The sequence below is a fragment of the Pelodiscus sinensis genome, chromosome 2 (assembly GCF_052426305.1).
Source record: "Pelodiscus sinensis isolate ZL-2025 chromosome 2, ASM5242630v1, whole genome shotgun sequence".
Lineage (NCBI taxonomy): Eukaryota > Metazoa > Chordata > Testudines > Trionychidae > Pelodiscus > Pelodiscus sinensis.
In genome coordinates, this window is record NC_143053.1 from 104,979,895 (window position 1) to 104,997,891 (window position 17,997).

A 17,997-nucleotide genomic window follows, 5' to 3' on the forward strand; every position below is an offset into this window, starting at 1 on the left:
CACTGAACTAATTGGGACTACTTATGTATTTATTTTCACACAAGTGTTTGCAAGATGAGAGCCTCAATTTGTGTTTTCAAATGTTGGTGGCACGGACTCAATGTCTCACATCCAAAAATGAATAGCTACCAAATGTTAATATTAAAAAAAGTTGATTATTCAAAATTTCTTAAGTTCCATCATCTGATATTTGGAAAATCCAAATTCAGATATGCATTTATGTTAAAATAAACATCAAATCTCAAAAGCAGTGAGAATTGGATCCAGAGATCACACCCGCATAAATTTATTTAAATAAATGTAAAGAAACTGGCTTCCCATACTCACAAGTAAAAACAAAATACTGAGAATCTCAATGGAACCCTTCATATCTCATTATTTGTATGCAATTCTTACCTAGAAGTTAAAATGACTAAGACAACATCTCAGCAATATCTACCTTCCTTGGAGCTTTATGTCTCTGTTTAGAGACATCCCTCCATAACTGAACATACAGAAAAAATGTACATTTTTATGGTAGTGATTTTTTCATTTCCTTTCATTTATTCAGCTGGGAAGAGGAAATGAAAAAATATGAGCAATGGTGCCTGATGTACTGTAAACTACATCTTTTTCTGGCAGGTGCTAGCAACATGAACTGTCCTTACATTAGAAGGAGATACATTTCTTGCTCCCATTTTCTTTGTTCTGACTTATTCAAGTTCCCAAAGGCTGATTGTATGGCATGCAAAAGAAACAATAACATCTTAGTGCATGAGCTATAGGTTCGCTACCAAGCAATATTTACCATGTATTTCTCTATCTCCTATGATATTATCTACTGTAGAGAAAACTCTTAACTTTTGCTATGCTATCTGCTTTCTCCTTTGTACCTGTTTATCCTCTGGTACTCACCTAAAAACAATTTAGCTCCCTTGCTCAGACTGTGTGGTTATATCTATACTGTGCCTGCTTGGTGCAAGAAATATGCAAATGACGCAAAGCATGGAATATCACCACAACTCATTTGCATAATTAACGAGGCTCTGTTTTTGTGCAAAAACCCCTCTTGCTCAAGAGCTGTTCTTCCTGAAAAAAAATGTGGAAGCACGGCTCTTGCGCAAGAGGGGGGTTTTGCGCAAAAACTGAGCCTAATTAATTATGCAAATGAGGTGCAGCGATAGTCCTCGCTTTGCCTCATTTGCATATTTTTACGCAAAACTGGGGCAGTATAGACATAGCCTGTGTGTGTCTGGCGAGAGAGAGCAAGAGAATAGGTCATTATTCCACATCCCAACTCCTCACCTCCGCCTGCTTGCTTCCCCCCACTCCCAAACACTTTGAGCAGCAATCATGTAATTTGGTGAATGGTTGCACTTTGTCATTGGAAATACCTCAACCCATCAGCATCTTCCCAGTTCACGTTGTAGGCACACTGTAATCTTATTACAGGCAGTCCGCAGTTACGAACGGGGTTTTTCCCGCCGCCAGCGTCCTCTGGGGCAAGAAAAGCTGCTCCGCGTCTCCCTGGAGACCAGCAGACCAGGGAGACGGGGAGCAAAGCCTCGCAGGACGCCAGCAGCGGGACAGCCGTGGTGCATCTGGGCTGTCCCGCTGCCCGCGTGCTCCGCGGCTTTGCTCCCCGTCTCCCTGGTCTGCTGGAGACCAGCAGACCAGGGAGATGGGAAGCAAATCCTTGGAGGATGCCGGAAGCGGGACCACGGTGCGTCTCGGTCCACCGCCGCGTCTCCCTGGTCTGGAGGGGGGGTTGGCACAGCTAGTGCGCCCCCCCTCCCCCAGAAGACCAGGCTTTTCTCCGGACGCCTGTGGTAGAGCAGCTGGGGCGCTGCCGGTTGGTCCCACAGCGCAGCTCTCGGCTCTACAGGACCAACCAGGCAGCACCACAGCTGCTCTGCCCCAGGCGTCCTGATTCAGCCGCTGCTTGTCAGTTTCAGCAGCGGCTGAATCAGGACGCCTGGGGCAGAGCAGCTTGGGTGCTGCTGGGTTGGTCCAGTAGCTCCGAGGAGCAGCGCTACTGGAGCAACCCAGCAGCACCCCAGCTGCTCTGCCCCAGGTGTCCCCAAGTCAGCCGCTGCTGAAACTGACCAGCGCTGACTACAGGAAGCCTGAGGCAGAGTTGCTCTGCCCCGGGCTTCCTGGAATCAGCTACTGATCAGTTTCAGCAGCAGCTGACTTGGGGACGCCTGGGGTTCTTAAGTTGAATCTGTATGTAAGTCAGAACTGGCGTCCAGATTCAGCCTGTTGAAACTGATCAGCGGCTGAAGCCAGTTCCGACTTACATACAGATTTAACGTAAGGACGAACGTACAGTCCCTATCTTGTATGTAACCCGGGGACTGCCTGTAGTGGAAACAGAGTAAGTGAAGCATACAGAAATACTACTATGTTGGGGGTCGTTGAAATACTTGTTCAATTTCACAAAAGTCAGTGACATGTTGAGAAGCCATCATGTCTTGGGTTTTTAATTGACACTGTTTTCATTTAAAAATAATTACTGGAGATCAAAGTCATAGGCAGGGCCTTTTGTTGAACATTGCTACATTCATGCCAACTTGGAAAATTATGATACTAGTCAAAGTTCCATAACATTTAAGTAAAACTATACTGCAGGGATTTCTGTGCATTTTTATCCAATCTACCAGCAGGAAATACTTTGCCAAGCATAAAAATGAAAAATATTTGCTGACACTATTTAATAGCAAGTTCCACAAAAATCCTCTTTTTGTGTCTAACATATTACTTATTTCATTAGCACTTTTTTCTTTTAATAAATAATAAGGTACGTTTACACTGAAGAGTTCAGAACATTTCTCAAATCATGAGTAAATGAATGACAGTGTTAGTCTCAAAAACTGAAGATCATTGAAGCTTGTACATTAAAGCAACTTTAAGACTCATGTTGATATTCCATACATTGCATGTGGCACAAAGAAGAATGGAAAATATTAAATATCTAACATGCATTTAATGTCTATGAATTGCGTTGGGTACTGAATGATTCATACATTCAAAAGTGTCCTATTTATTGATACATATATTTCAAAATCAACCTCTCTCTACCTCTCTCTCCATTTACAAGGTTATAATAATTGTAAGAAAATTATTGATGAATATTATTTAGTATTTAGGACCCCCTAGTCATAGACCAATACTCCATTATAGACACTATACAAAACTCAGAACTAAAACTTAAAAAACAACAAACAGTGTGGTAACATTTTAAAGACCAACAAAGACCAACATGTAGATGGTATCATGAGCTTTCATGGGCACAGCCCACTTCTTCAGATAACTTCTTCACTTCTTTGTGTCATCTAAAGAAGTGGGCTGTGCCCATGAAAGCTCATGATACCATTTACATGTTTTGTTAGTCTTTAAAGTGCTACCAGACTATTTGTTGTTTTTTAAGTTTATCCTGTACAGACTAACTCAGCTACCCTCTGAACTTCAGAACTAAAAGATAGTCTTTGCCCTAAAGAGCTTACAATCTACATGAAACAGTTTACAAAGACTACTTGATATCATAGTTTGTCTCTTTATAACTTGTTTCTTAATATTATAGGGATACATCCTGCAACGTTAACACATTATTGTGTTCATGTAAGTATCATGCTCAGTTTGTTTGATTAGATCTATAATTAGTATGATAATGGGTCTTTCTTTTTTCATAGATTCCAAGGCAATGAGGAACCATTTTGATCATCTAGTTCAGAGGCTTTCAAACTGTGGTCCATGGAAGGGGCAAATGTAAGGTGAGGTGGGGTTTTTTTGCGGGGGGAAGGGGGTAATAGAGAGGCCATAAGTGGGGGGGAAGTGGAGTGAGAAGAGGGGTGGAGAAAATTTAGGACATGCAGGGCTGCTGTGGCCAGAGAAAGAGACATTTCCCAGCTCCAGGGCTGCAGCTGCCAGGGAGAGATAGCTTCTCTGGTAGGGGAGAGAACCCCCTCCTTAGCAGTCAAAGCTAAGGGGAAAGAGGGAAAGATCCTCCCTCTCCTGCCCAGCTCCAGCTCAGTAGCTTCTGCAGAGTGGGAAAGATATTTGGAAAGATCATTACGTGGTCCACGGAGACCTTCAGCAATTGTCAAGTGGTCCGTGAAAAAAATAAATAGTTTGAGAACCACCGAGCTAGTCCAACACCTGAACTTTCCCAAACTCATTCCTGCAGCAGATATGTTACAAAAACAGCCAACCTTGATTTAAAAGTTGTCAGTGATGAAGAATCCACCATTATGGTAAATTGTTCTGATGGTTAATTACTGTCACCACTCCAAATGTATGCCTTATTTCCAGAAATAATTACAAATGATAAGCTTACCCGAGGGACCCATTTTTCAGGAGATTTCCAGCCCAATTTTTCTGACAAAGAAAGGTTCAGATAGCTCAGACAAGTATCCAAACTTTTTAAGTGCTTATCCAACCAAAAACAAACCTCTGAGCCTTTTTGAGGCACATCCATCATTCTGAATCTACAGAACCTGTACTGTAACCTTATATGACAAAAGCTGCTTAAATTAATGTGCCTTGACATAATACCTGTGGGAGAATCAGCGCATTGCAATAGAGACTGTGGTCCCCTGTGTTAAGGCTTCTTCGATGAAGCAACATGGCAAGTCTGTTAAGCAGCTCTAGGGCTATTTCTAGTGAATCCATTCCTTGTGTGTCCCTTTTGCATCAAAGTGACAAAACAGAAACAGTAAGATTCAGTTCTTTGACATCTGGAGCTAGACAATATTTTTATCACTATTAGGAAGCTCGCTGTCTCCTCTCTCAAGGGTCAGATGAATAAATAAAGTGCAACATGCAGCCTGACTTTTATTGAGAGATTAGCTTTTGATGGATGGTACCATAACAAATATACAGCAAAAGCCTAATCAGCAGAAACCTAAACAAGTGTTTGCAAGATGGTTTAGGGGATCTATTTCTTTTTATTTTCACCAGAGAATCAAGCTAGGTGAACACATGATATGAAAAGAACTTGATAAAAAATCTAAAGCACTTTTTTAATGTGGAAGATAACTGCATTAGCTTGGAGATGATGTTTCCTGTGTCTGAGACAACACCAGTTTGTGTCAATATACCATCCACTAAGAAGGTTGCTGTTCCGTGGGAGAAGAAAATAGTGCTAGAACAGCCAATGAAAAGTGAAGAGTACAGTGAAAATCTTACTGCCTCCACTTAATCTCTGTCTAGGCATTTATACAATGTTCATTACCATGTCATGCAAGCACTATATATCTAGTCCCCCACCACCTCTTGGCTTTGAAGAAAGGATTGTCATTGTGGATTGGCACACATTAGGGGGTCAGAGACACATATAGCTATGACATATGTCTGCTCATGGCCAAGGGGAACAAGGTAGAGTCATATTAGGAAGTTTAGGTCCCCTCCTGAGTCTTTCAAGTATACACCATAATTATCAGGGAATGAGTCAGTAAACAACACATACACACTTCCCTGTAATCATGTTGATACAGGATGTTTTTGATGATGGCTATAATCTTACAAATAAGCAGCCACTTACTCTTTTGAATCTACTTAAAATAAAGAATGTATTCATACCATGCACTATCTCCTGAGCTGAACATAGTCAACAGAGATTAATTAAAATTACCCTGAATCTGAAGGACTGGATTCTCTCAGGCTCTGTCACTGATCAGAGTATTAAATCTATATTTTATATTCACTAAAATTATACTGAGAAGAGTTTTTAATGCTTATGTGTGTTTCCTCTAGTTTTTTGAATGCTACCATGGCTTTTTTCTCATAGGAAGTCATCTGAAAGGTTGAATATTTGGTTCAAACACATTTAAATAAAGAAAATCTCTGTTAGAGTGAACATTCACTTGTCAGATTATTTCCATGGACACATCACTATAGACCAAGCTAACACCATCTGCTCTACCTACTAATTACTAATGCAACCCACCCCCATAATTCACAGTGGCATGATACAGCAAGATTGTAAGGGATTTTTAATGCTGGTGCATGTTCTTTTTCAGTGAAGCATGCATCTGCCATATTTTTTCTTGTCTATTAAATACAAATTGAGAGGAGGTTACCCATTTCATTTTGTTTGCAGCACTAATGCAGTTGTTTTTGAGGGTTCATTTACAACAGTAATCTATTACTAGATCTAGAACAATCTGGAAGTGCCAGACATTTAAAACATAATTTATGCTTGCTGTGTAGGTAAAATAGAATTGTGTTCCTAAATCAGGGGTGGGGAACCTAAGACCTGGGGGCTGGATGAAACCCCTGGCTTGCCTGGCCTCTGAGGCTTCCCCACCACCAATGCATTGGGAAGACTGCACTGGCACTCCAGCCCCTCTGGCATCCCACCCTGTGCCTGGAGCACACAAAATCTACTAGCCTGGGCCCCCTAGGCTCTGGTGTGCAAGAGGAATGTGGGAAGTGCCTTTCTACTTCTCAGTTGGGGGCTATGTCAGTCAAGGCTTGGTTTTTCTTTTTTGCTTCTCACTTGTAAGCAGTCCTTGACTAATTTTTCTGTGGGTCAGCAGCCCCCAACCCAAAAAAGGTTCCCCACCACTGTCCTAAATTTTACCACAGCCCTGCAAAGTCCAATGGTACAGCACTATATGGGACCAAGGTTAAACTGAGGATCCCTGCTGTGTAAGATAAAAGAGCAAACAACCTTTGTGTCAGGATCTCAGTCCTGCAACAGGCTAGATTTACATAATGTAGCTGAGGCCTTACAAATAATTTTGTTTGCTGCCTCTATGCAATGAAATCTCTTTAAAATTAATTTCTATTTTAAAAAACAATGGGGATTTGGGAAAATTTCCCTATTGGGGGAAGTATCCCATTTATCTGTGTTCTAAGCATCAGGAAATCATAGCTGATGCCCATGTTTTCGCTAGCACTGATTGCACAACGGTAACTATTTTCAGCACAAATTTTCCAAATAAATTATTTTTTCAAATGCATTCACAGAAATGTTGTTTCTTTCCAATGAAACCCCAAACTAAAAAATATTATCAAATTCCCCACATATTGATGTTATGTAAGTAAGTAAATAAATATTTTTCTTGGTGGAAAAAAAAGGAAAATTGTGTATGAAATCAAAATATTCTGGAAAAGTATTCATTTTGAGTAAAAAGATCATTTTTCATTTTGAATTAACATTTTTTCAGAAAACCAAACTAAGCCACAACAAAACAAAATATCACTTTTTATTTGTTTACAAACATTAATGCAACATGAAAATTGTTTCAAAATGTCTTGTGAGAAAAATTAAGGTTTTTTTTCACCCATTGGAATAGACATTTTCCAGCTCACAAAAAAATGGGTTCTACTAAATCATATTTTTGGTGAGATATTTTTCCTCTTGCAAAATTCCAGCCAGCTCTATAATTTAGATTAATTTTAGAAGCATCTGGCAAAGGAGAGAAATGAGGAAGGGCGGCAAAGTAACCAGATTATTTAAATGGCTACACAAGATATCAGAACTAGAGAGTGGAGAATATTGGTCTTCTCCCCCAAAATTACCCAAATTCCACTTTCTACTGTACTACCATTTCCCTATAGTTGTTACCCAAAGAGGTAACACGAATGATATGTTGATGCATCATACATAGGGTTTGGGAACATGTAACATATTGTTGATCACATCACATCAATATATAACATCAAGTTTAAAATGTAACTGGCAGCTGAAAGTAAAGAACTTTCTCAGAGGAGATGTACAGTATAGGCCTTTTTTACGTGCACGCAAACACTTTGAGAACAAATCAATTAGCATGTCTACGTGAACAACATTCATTGTGCCTGTATTTATTTGCTCCCATAACAATGAGAGTGAAAAAAGAGCATAAAAAGGGTGGTATCAGAGCTGGATTTTTTTCTTGTTATTAATTTTCTTCCTTTAGAAATTTGCAACAACCTTCCCATGAACAACTACCAAGCAGTGAGATTATCTAGATTCTCTAACATGTACTAGCAGGACTATTTCTTTCAAGGAAAAGGCTGTCTCAATTCTCAATAATATATGCTCACAAATACTCCTAGATTTTTTCAGGGTGGGCATGGGGGACGGGGATTGGCTTTTTGCCTATGCTTTGAAAGACTTTGAAATGCTGAATTTTGAATTACTTCCTTGACTGATCATTGCAGGAGAATATGTTAAAAGAAGCAATGACGTAGAGGCAGCTTTACCAAATTTATTCAGCTGGAAGAAAAAGCAAGTTTAAAGCTGTGTGTCAAAACTGACCATTTTTCCTAAGAGGGTACAATTTTCAGAATATTGAGCATGGCATGTAAAATAAAGTTAGTTAGAACATGCAAGTCTAATCCTTTCAGAGCTTATCATTCTTCAAGCATTCAATAGTCATCCTTAATACATTACCTTTGGGATAACATTTGAGTAGGCCTCTGCAATCTAACAACAAGGGACCAAAGAGAAAGACCATGGCTTAAAAGCCTGGTTAAAGATTAACACAAACAGTAATAAGGAGATTCTTAGGAAAGAATCAGGACAGCTGCAGCTGAATCTCTACTACCTGCTGAGGGTTGCTAAGCAACTCAGGCCTACCACTGCCCCAAGGGCCTTTTACTTTACCATTAGGATTTTTGAGGGGGGCGGGGAAAGGATTTTTAGTCAGACTATTGAGATGTGAATATATATATTCTTTTAAACAAAGCAATAAAAAAGCCAGTACTTTCAACTGTAGAGTAGTCACTGTATGGGAAGGGTTTTTTTATGTAACTGACAAAATCTGGCAACAATGCACAGTTTAAAAAGTGACATTTTGACTCTAAGGGAGGAATTATTTGCAATTTGTTTTGAACAGAAGCTTAGTTCATGTCAGATGTGAACCTCCAGACAATCATTAGTTTAAACTGCCTGCTATGTGTTTAAAAAATTCAGTCAATTTAGAACTGATCTGAATTGCAAATGTGATGGTAATAAGCCATTAGGGAACAACATATCTCTTTTTTGCACTTGCAGCCCTCTGCTTTAAGGGGCCTCAACTGCACTGAAATATGAAAATACCATTTTAATCATGCGCATTGTCAACAAACATGGAGATGCTAGAAATTCAGATGTGAGAGAACAGTCTTCAGAGTATAGGAACTGGAAGTTGTAACAAGAGGAGAAACACATGTACCCCTTAGTGTGAATGATATACCATGTAAGTCTTCCTAAAAATTAATATTCAGCCTTTTTGATAGCATAAAAACAACCTAGTATCAAACAAATGAGTTGGAGCCATTTTGAAATGTCTTGTCCAGTTGGGTCAATATTGTTGAGGGTCATCATTGAGTTTCTCATTTGCATGTTTCATATCCAAAGAATCTTTCCATTTTCCTTAGCCTGGCCATTAGTGGGAACCTAACATAGTATTTTTAAACGTTGTTTTTAATATTACAATAAAAACAAACATGTTGAAAACCAAAAAATATATAAATACATGCACAAGACTGAAACAGTACATAAAGAAAATTCATTATTTGCAAAACCTGAACTCACAAAGCTCCTGCAGTGCTTCAATCACAGTGACTAAATAGGTAGGTGAGAACATAACCTGTGAGTGTGAGGGACTAATGTATATTTTTGCAGTTTAGTATTTAATAGTTTTATATTTGACCAGATGTCCTTGTATTTTTTCCAAGTGTTTCTGTTAGAGTCATTTTTTCCATTCACACAATAGTAGAGAGCTCACTAAACCAGTCTGCATATGAGGGAGAAATTCAGACTTTCATTTTCTCAAAAGAAATGTCTTGGCCACTAAAAGTTATTGCAATCCATTTATAAATGTTAATTGATTATGCCAGCACCACTAAAATACACAAGATTTGAGAGAGAAAGAAAGAAAGTAAGACTTACATTTTTTTTTTGAGTGAGCACTGAATATAGTGTTCCAGAATACATGCATTTGAGATAGGTATTGAGGGTATGCGAAAGATTGACATGTGATGGATTGTATCTCCAACATTCACTGTGTGTTGTCAGTCTAGTCTTAAAACAAACATTCTGGAGTTCAATAGTAGCTGTTTAATATTTTGTTCTGGAAGAATCACAAGGATAAAGACCTTTAAATATCTTTCACATGAAACCAGATATCCTCCGAGGTTTTTGTTGCAATAGGAAAGCTAGTCTCTTTTTTTCCATTTTTCTTTGAGCCATAATTGTATTAAGTATTAAGCCACCTACAATTAATTCATAAAAGGTTATTTTTGTTTCCATATTTCGTAACATGTTCATCTAGAGGTGAAAGTTTTGATTAAACATGTAATCAAAGGAGACCCACCTAGCATCTTGTATTATAGCATTACTTTTTGTTAATCCTTTTTGTATCCAAATTCTCTCAATAATGGAGTTGGCCTTGATCCTGAAGCATAGGTTATCCCATAGCAGTCTGAGAAGAGAATTAGTAAGATCAGAGGCTGTAATCATTGCAGTACATTGCATGCAGGATGCTCCATGTTGATGCAAAGATTAGGTTTTTCCTTTCAGTGTGTGGAGCCTCTGAAATTATATAAAAAGAAGTAAAAATGAAATGGCTAAACTTTTTTCAAATTCAAAACATGCTGAGGCTACTGGGTGAAGGGGAAACCATCCTACAACAGGACACATTCAGAATGCCAGATAATAAGATACAGTCTCTTTATACTGCCTTACAGACTTGAACAGAGTCGACAAAACTCACATTACTTCTAGGTTTCTCAAATATGCAACTTCTAGTGAGTGTGTGATATTACATGCTAGCTGATAAAGTAAGACACCTGCCAAATTTAATCAGGCTCCTATGGGTGATAGTGAATTTTAGTAGAGACTTGAGGCAGCTCTGTTGTCACTTATATTGCATGTGTAGCCATCAAGAGGAAAAATATCCCTACACTCTACACAGCTGTATTTGCAAATAAGATTCCTGAAGTTTTGACTCATAGGTTCTTGTTTTATAGGAGATTTGATCTTTCTAAAACTTACCAGAGATTATAGGAAATAATATTTTAGTAATAGTAATAGTAAAATAAATTACCACATATTTTACATTTAGATTTATTTTCTTTCTATATTTCCTGAGGTGACTGTAACAATATAAATAATTCTTTTACCAGGACAAATCTTTCTGAGCTTTATTTTATTTTTAATTTTAATCGTTTCAAGGATACTATAACACTGCCTGCAGTGACTCAAGAGCCTGAGGAAGCAGACTGTTAGGAAACAGGGTACATACCCTAAATTGGTTGAGAGTTCTATACTTAGAAGTCACCAACCAATTATCAAATGTGATCTCTGCAGACCCATACCATCCCTAATGTGGAATTACAGATAGTTCCCTTAGGTTCTTCTAATCTATTTTACCATCCAGGTAAGCAAATCTTAGTAATAGAAGGTCCCTTGCACCAAGAATCACATCAATATTCAGGTTACTCTCAGTCCCAAAGGACCAATCACTTACCCAAGATCAGTTGTACTTTAGATCTCACACCAATGACAATGTCTGTAGTCAATCCTATAAGCAGCTATATAAAATAGTATTACATAGTAAAAGAAAAAGAGAGATTTACAAGATTAAAGCAGGTAAACACATATACACAAACGAGTTACAATCTTAAGTTCCAAAAGGTAATAAATGTTTCCATTATATAGCCTGCTGATATGTGCTTTAGAGCGAACCCAGGTTAAACAGCTGGGGCTCTCATGCTTATGTCTACAAAATCCTTGTGCCCCAGAGCCTAAGTAACATAGAGATTTTCAAGTTCCTTTTGTTTGCAGTTTGTATCCCCCTTCTTGTGCTCTGAGCTGCAAATTCAGCTGATGAGAGGAATCCAGTTGCATGACTCATCTTCACAGAAGTGCAGAACAAAAACACTCTAATTGTAACTTCCCAGAACAGTCTTTCTGGTATCAATGGGCCTCTCCTTCTGGGAAGGGCATAAGACCTTGTGTTGAAAATCAGCCTTCACACTAATTAATGTCTCTATTCTGCTCTTTACATAGCCAAGAAGTTCACAATACAGCAGTTCAAATATTACCTTACAATACGGGATGTACAAGTTACAAGTGAGATTAAAGCAGGTAGCAACTCACAAGCATTCAATGAAGTCTAAACACTAAAACACATTTTTATAATTCTAATGTCTATTTTTACAATATTAAGACTACATCTATACTGGGAATTTATATCTACACTGGGAAGTTTTGATGACAAAACTGCTGTTGACATGCAAAAGTTGCCAAAGTGAAAACCAGTTTTTATGCCTCCCTTTGTCAACATTTCATGGCCACATTGCTAACTCCGCTGTGGACAGAGCAAAGCAATGTGAGTGAGCATTCCACAGTGCAGTGTTGTGAGAAAGCAGAACTGCTCTGCGAGCCTCTCCATGCTGAGGAATGTCAAAGCACCACAGCAGTCTCTCCAGGCCTCCCCCTGCAGCAGCAGTCTGCCTGCCATTGTGTCCTTAGCAGGGCAAAACAGGAAGGAGCACACCAATGACTTATTCCATCTTTTTTCCCCAAATGGAGCAGCTCACTCAGCTGTCAGATACTTCCCAGAGCTTTGAAAGGGGTGGGCACATACCTTCAGGGCAGCAGAGATCACAAAACACTGAGCACAGTCTCAGGGCACACATTGTGGGATACCGGTGAAAGCCAGTTCTCTGGACAAAATAAACAGCAGAGTCCACACTGTTTCTTTGTCAACAATGAAGGGAGGGGAAAAGACAAAATTCTCTCGTAGGGGTGGAAAATTTGTCGTCACCAAAACAGGTGTTTTTCCTGACAAAAGTCACACTGTAGTGTAAATGCTCTCCCTGTTATGTTGCCAAAATAGTTTAGACAAGGCTTAACACACAGGTGAGCCACACAGACTCCTGCTATATATTCCTCAGTATTCAGTCAAGATATGGGGACCTCAGTAGAAATGGCACTTGGTCTGCCAATGTCATACCATTAATACAAATATAGTGTATAGTGTAGCTTCCAAATTATGCATCAGAATCCCTCCATTCTCAATAAGGCATTTGCCACTATATTTTCTTTTCCCTTGAGTTAAATCTAGAGAATTTATGAACATTGCACCCTCTAACAGATCTAAATAGCTCCACCATCCAAAGTCTGTATTGCGGGGGGGAGGAGAGGGCAGATGATTAGGCTAAGTCAGTGGTCTCCAACCTTTTTAGCATGAGATTACTTTTTGAATTTAAGTACAATCCAAGATCTATTTCAAACCCAAATACCCTTGCCCCGCTTCCTTTGTGTCTCTTCCCTGAGGCCCCGCTCCTGCTCCCTCCATCCTCCCTCCCTCCCCCATCCTTGCTTACTTTCACCAGGCTTGGGCAGAGGGTTGGGTGCAGGTTCCGGTCTTGGACTAAGGGATTTGGAGTATGAGAGGGGCTCTGAGCTAAGCTTGGGGCAGGCAGTTGAGGTGCCAGAGGGGGTTCTAGGTGCTGGCTCTGGGAGGGTGTTTGGCAGCAAGGGTACTCGGGGTTAAGGCAGGGGAATGAGGTACAAGAGGGGGTTCTTGACTGGGATAGGGTTTCAAGATGTAGGATCTGACTGGGCACTGCTTACCTCTCAGGAGGCTCCTGGGTGGTGGTGCAGTGGGGATAAGGCAGGGTCACCCCTACCCTGGCTCTGTACTGCTCCCAAAAGCAGCCAGAAAATTTCCTCCCAAGTCTTGTTGTGCCTCCCACTCTGCTCTGTGGAGTTAGGATACGGGGTGGGAGAGGGAGCACCTTGTCATCAGTGCCCCTTTTCTTCCCCCCCCTGCCCTGCATAGCAAACAGGAGGTTCCCAGGGGTGAGAGGAAGCCATTCCAAGGCAAAGGGCAGGAGGTGCACTGCAGTAGGGGGAGGGGCAGGTGTAGTTCAGGCACTTGATAGCCTCTTAGCCAAACCAGTCAGGATCACCTGTCAAAGGCTCCAAGATCTACCTGTAGATCCCAATCTACTGGTTGATGACCACTGGGCTAAGTGATGACATATTTCCTTCTAAAATCTACACATAACCTCATGGTTTTCTCACTGTTAGGTACTATTACAAGGCCTTTTGATTTAGTAATCACTCCCTTGACTAGCATGCTCTTTACCACCTCTCAAATTTGTCTCTGCATTTATCTTTTAGCTCAGTATACGCTGCAACAGACAGAGCGTGGCCCAGTAGTTTCAATTGAATATATTATTTCGTTAGTGAAACCTGGCAGTGTTACTCGCACAACATTTTCTGTCACTGCCACACTCTAGGGGCACACCCCTTTATCCAGTTCTTAGGGCTCAAGGAGTAGCCCTGTTAATTAAAATACCCACCCTTACCCAATTTCTAGAGTTCAGGATGTAATTTCCTTTGGGTTTGCAGTGAGAGATCCCTATACAGTAATATCCGTACTCTCTATTTATTAACAGTTATCAAGCAAGCACAATACACATGCTAGGCAGACAGTGCCAGGCTCACCAATCCTGATCAAGTATCAGAGGGGTAGCCGTGTTAGTCAGAATCTGCAAAAGCGACGAGGAGTCCTGTGGCACCTTATAGACTAACTGAAGCGTAGGAGCATAAGCTTTCGTGGGCAAAGACCCACTTCGTCAGATGCATGTAGTGGAAATTTCTACCTTAAAGCTCTACCTTAAACAATCTTGATCAAGGCAGGCAAACTTCCCCCGTTGGCCAGGCAAAGTCAGTCTTGTCTGGACTCTAGTTGCTGCACATCATAGTCAGGCAAAGGATTCTTGGCAGCTCTGATCTTGGGCTGTGTCTTGGAGGGGAGTTCTTCCCAGTCTTTCCTTCCTATTTTTTCTGTTCCTTCTTTTCCTTTCTAGCTTGTCTCCTTCTAGGACCCCATTTTACAGAGTGAAACTTGAGTCCTGCTTAGCTATACCTTAAACAATTATTTTACTAACCAATCCTAACATATTGTAACATAATTCTCTAACCAATTATATCCCACCACCTAGTTGATTTACACCTACCAAAATTAATTATACAGCAGACAGAAACAATTAAAAACAGATCAAGATCTTACAAACAATAGGAAAGTAGGGACCATAATAATAGAATGATCATGTCACAACCCCAACCAATGATAAGTTGTTTATAGCCAGTCAAAATTCAATCAAACTATGTTTTCTTTAACCATCTTGAGATGTTTCATTATCTGGTGATATTGGGTGCCATTAAAACAGGGTCTCCTTAACAGCCTGATGCTACACTATTTTAATAGAATGTAGATTATATGTGACTATGTGGTCAGTCAATTTCACAGACATACACACACAAGTCAAGATGCCATACATAATTTGATAGCTAAAAAATGCAGAAATTCCAGTTTCCTTATTTCCTGGACTGCATGATGGACAATTAATTTCTCTGACACTTAACAAGTGAATCAATCATTTTTCAGTTATCCCTGGGAAGCATTTTTGGGGATGAAACTCTACCCTATTATAAAAATATGCATGGAGCTCCCATTCATTTCAATAAGAGATACAGGCAGTCCCCAGGTTACGCGGATCCGACTTAAGTCGGATCCGCACTTACGAACGGGGCTTTTCTCTCCCGGGAGGACGCGGGTGGCAGGACCGCCCAGATGTGCCACAGTCCCACCGCCCGTGTCCTCCAGGGCGAGAAAAGCTTCTCCGCGTCTCCCTCGTCTTCTGGGGGGGAACCCTCCAGCAGACCAGCGAGACGCGGAGCAAAGCCGCGGAGGACCCAGGTGGGGGGACCGCGGCGTGTCTGGGCGGTCCCCCCACCCGGGTCCTCAGCGGCTTTGCTCCACGTCTCCCTGGTCTGCTGGGGGGAGGGGAGCAGCTAGTGCGCCCCCTCCTCCGCCCCCCAGCAGACCAGGCTTTTCTCGGGACGCCTGTGGTAGAGCAGCTGGGGGCTGCCGGTTGGTCCCGCAGCGCAGGTCTCGGCACTACTGGACCAACCCAGCAGCAACCTAGTTGCTCTGCCCCGGGCTTCCTGGAATCAGCTGCTGATCAGTTTCAGCAGCAGCTGACTTGGGGACGCCTGTGGTTCTTAAGTTGATTCTGTATGTAAGTCGGAACTGGCGTCCCGATTCAGCCACTGTTGAAACTGATCAGCGGCTGATTCCAGGAAGCCCAGGGCAGAGCAACTCTGCCTCGGGCTTCCTGTAGTCAGCCACTGGTCAGTTTCAGCAGCGGATGAATCTGGACGCCAGTTCCGACTTACATACAGATGCAACTTAAGAACAAACCTACAGTCCCTATCTTGTACGTAACCCGGGGACTGCCTGTATACTTTACATGCATCCAAGGACAGAATTTAGACCACTCTAAATATCTGATACTTTTTACTGGCACATAAAAGAGTCAGAGAAATCCTCTCAATTACTACTAATCAAGACACATAATTCCTTCCAAGACTGATTTTACTTCATAGGACACTTAGTATCGTACAGTGCATTCCCAGAGGTATTTCCTAGAAGCAACAAGCTTTACATCAGATATCTAGTTATTTAAATATTATTTTCCATTATATTCTTGAGACCTTGTCATATAAGTGATCATATATGAGTTTAAGAATGTGAATGGAACCCAAAAGCCAGAAAACAGTATCTCATCTTCAACTGAACTTAATCCAAATACAGAGTAATATTTTGATTCAGTTAAAGAAGAATGTTGTAGGACTTAAAGGAATTACCATGCATCCCATATTTATGTGGATATTCAATTTCATTCATTTTAATGGGAGTACTCAGATGACTAAGGAGTGGAATGATCAGTCTTGCTGAATTAGATTTTTAATTCCCAAGGAATGTCAACACACTGTAGATTGTGACAAATTTCAAGGAACCCCTAGGCTTGTTAAGCAAAAAAAAGGGGGGGGCGGGGGAGGAGAGAGGGACCCACCAATTCATGACCCAAGACCCCCCCCCCCCATCTCCTTTCTGTGAGGCCTCATCCGCTCTGTTCCCCTCCTCTCCATCACTTGCTATACCCAGCCCTTATACTTGTCTCAACCTAGTGAGTGAGATGTTTTTCCTCTGAGTTTCTCCCAAAGAGCAGGGGAGTGACTTGTCACCACCTCCAGCTGGGAGTTAAGAAACCATACCCCACGTATCCTGCTGCAAGCAAAGGATTGTCCACACTGCCTCAAGGCATTCTTCTGCTCTTCTCTGGTAAAGCCATGCTAATGGGACTTGGAACCAAGAACTACAGATGGAACCTCCCTTCCTCTTTCTTTCCAAATGAAAGTTCAGCTGCATACTGGTTATGGTAGAGACAAGGTGTGTCCCTTCATTGCCTCTCAGACAGCACCCCCTCCTCCACCGTAACCTTTCTTGGGGTGTCTGTAGCACTGAGGCATGTACTTTAAGAGTAGGTTGTCCAGTAGGACGACGTGTGTCTTTAAAGCTTAGCAGATGTTTAAGAATGTGGATCAACAAGATGTAGATCCACAGACTTGCACCAAGCCCTTTATAGATCTAAGGATGAGAAGATGGAGCCACATCTTAAGCATGTGGAAAAGAATAGGTCAGCATGAAGGAGACCCCCTTTAAGTAGGTCTACAGTGTTCAGTCTGTCCCTACATTCCCCTATTTGCTAAACAAGGTTTTTATTCATTCAGGGGACAAGACATCACAGAATGCATGTTGATACAAGATAATGCCTGCCTCAGGGCCAGTTAGAGAGAGAAGGTGAAGACAGTGACCCAAGATGCAAAGGTGAAAACAATGATGCAAAATGTGTTTTATCTCACAGTAGCACATGCCTGGAGGTCCTTTTACTGTGAGCATTGAAAATCCCAAGCAAAACCAAAAATGTAAAACAGACCTTTTCCTAATTATCTCATAACCTTTTCATAAAGGATTCTTTCCTTACAAATACAGAATCTAATGCAAGGTAGACAAGGGCAAAAACATAATAAAATAATATTAATATTGAAAAGAAAACTTTGATGATTGTACCATGGTATAGTAAAAGAATTGTTGTTTTCCTTGATCATAATGTTGTCAAGTGAATGTTCAAACACAGAATGCAGAGCAAAACTAACACCTTGCTGTATGTCAACAG

At 40.9% G+C, this 17,997-nt stretch overlaps 1 long non-coding RNA gene across 2 annotated transcripts; it reads right to left on the minus strand.

Annotated features, from left to right (window-relative positions):
• Window positions 1-7,170: 7,170 nt before the first annotated feature.
• Window positions 7,171-15,591, minus strand: LOC102449839 (uncharacterized). 2 transcript variants are annotated; one of them, XR_003089108.3, is made up of 3 exons: window positions 11,424-15,584; window positions 10,269-10,486; window positions 7,171-10,167 (listed from the first exon to the last, which is right to left on the minus strand). It is a non-coding gene; the product is annotated as an uncharacterized LOC102449839 (long non-coding RNA). The 2 variants fall into 2 exon arrangements; XR_012901612.2 differs by having other exon boundaries at window positions 7,171-10,486; window positions 11,424-15,591.
• Between the last annotated feature and the right edge of the window lie 2,406 nt (window positions 15,592-17,997).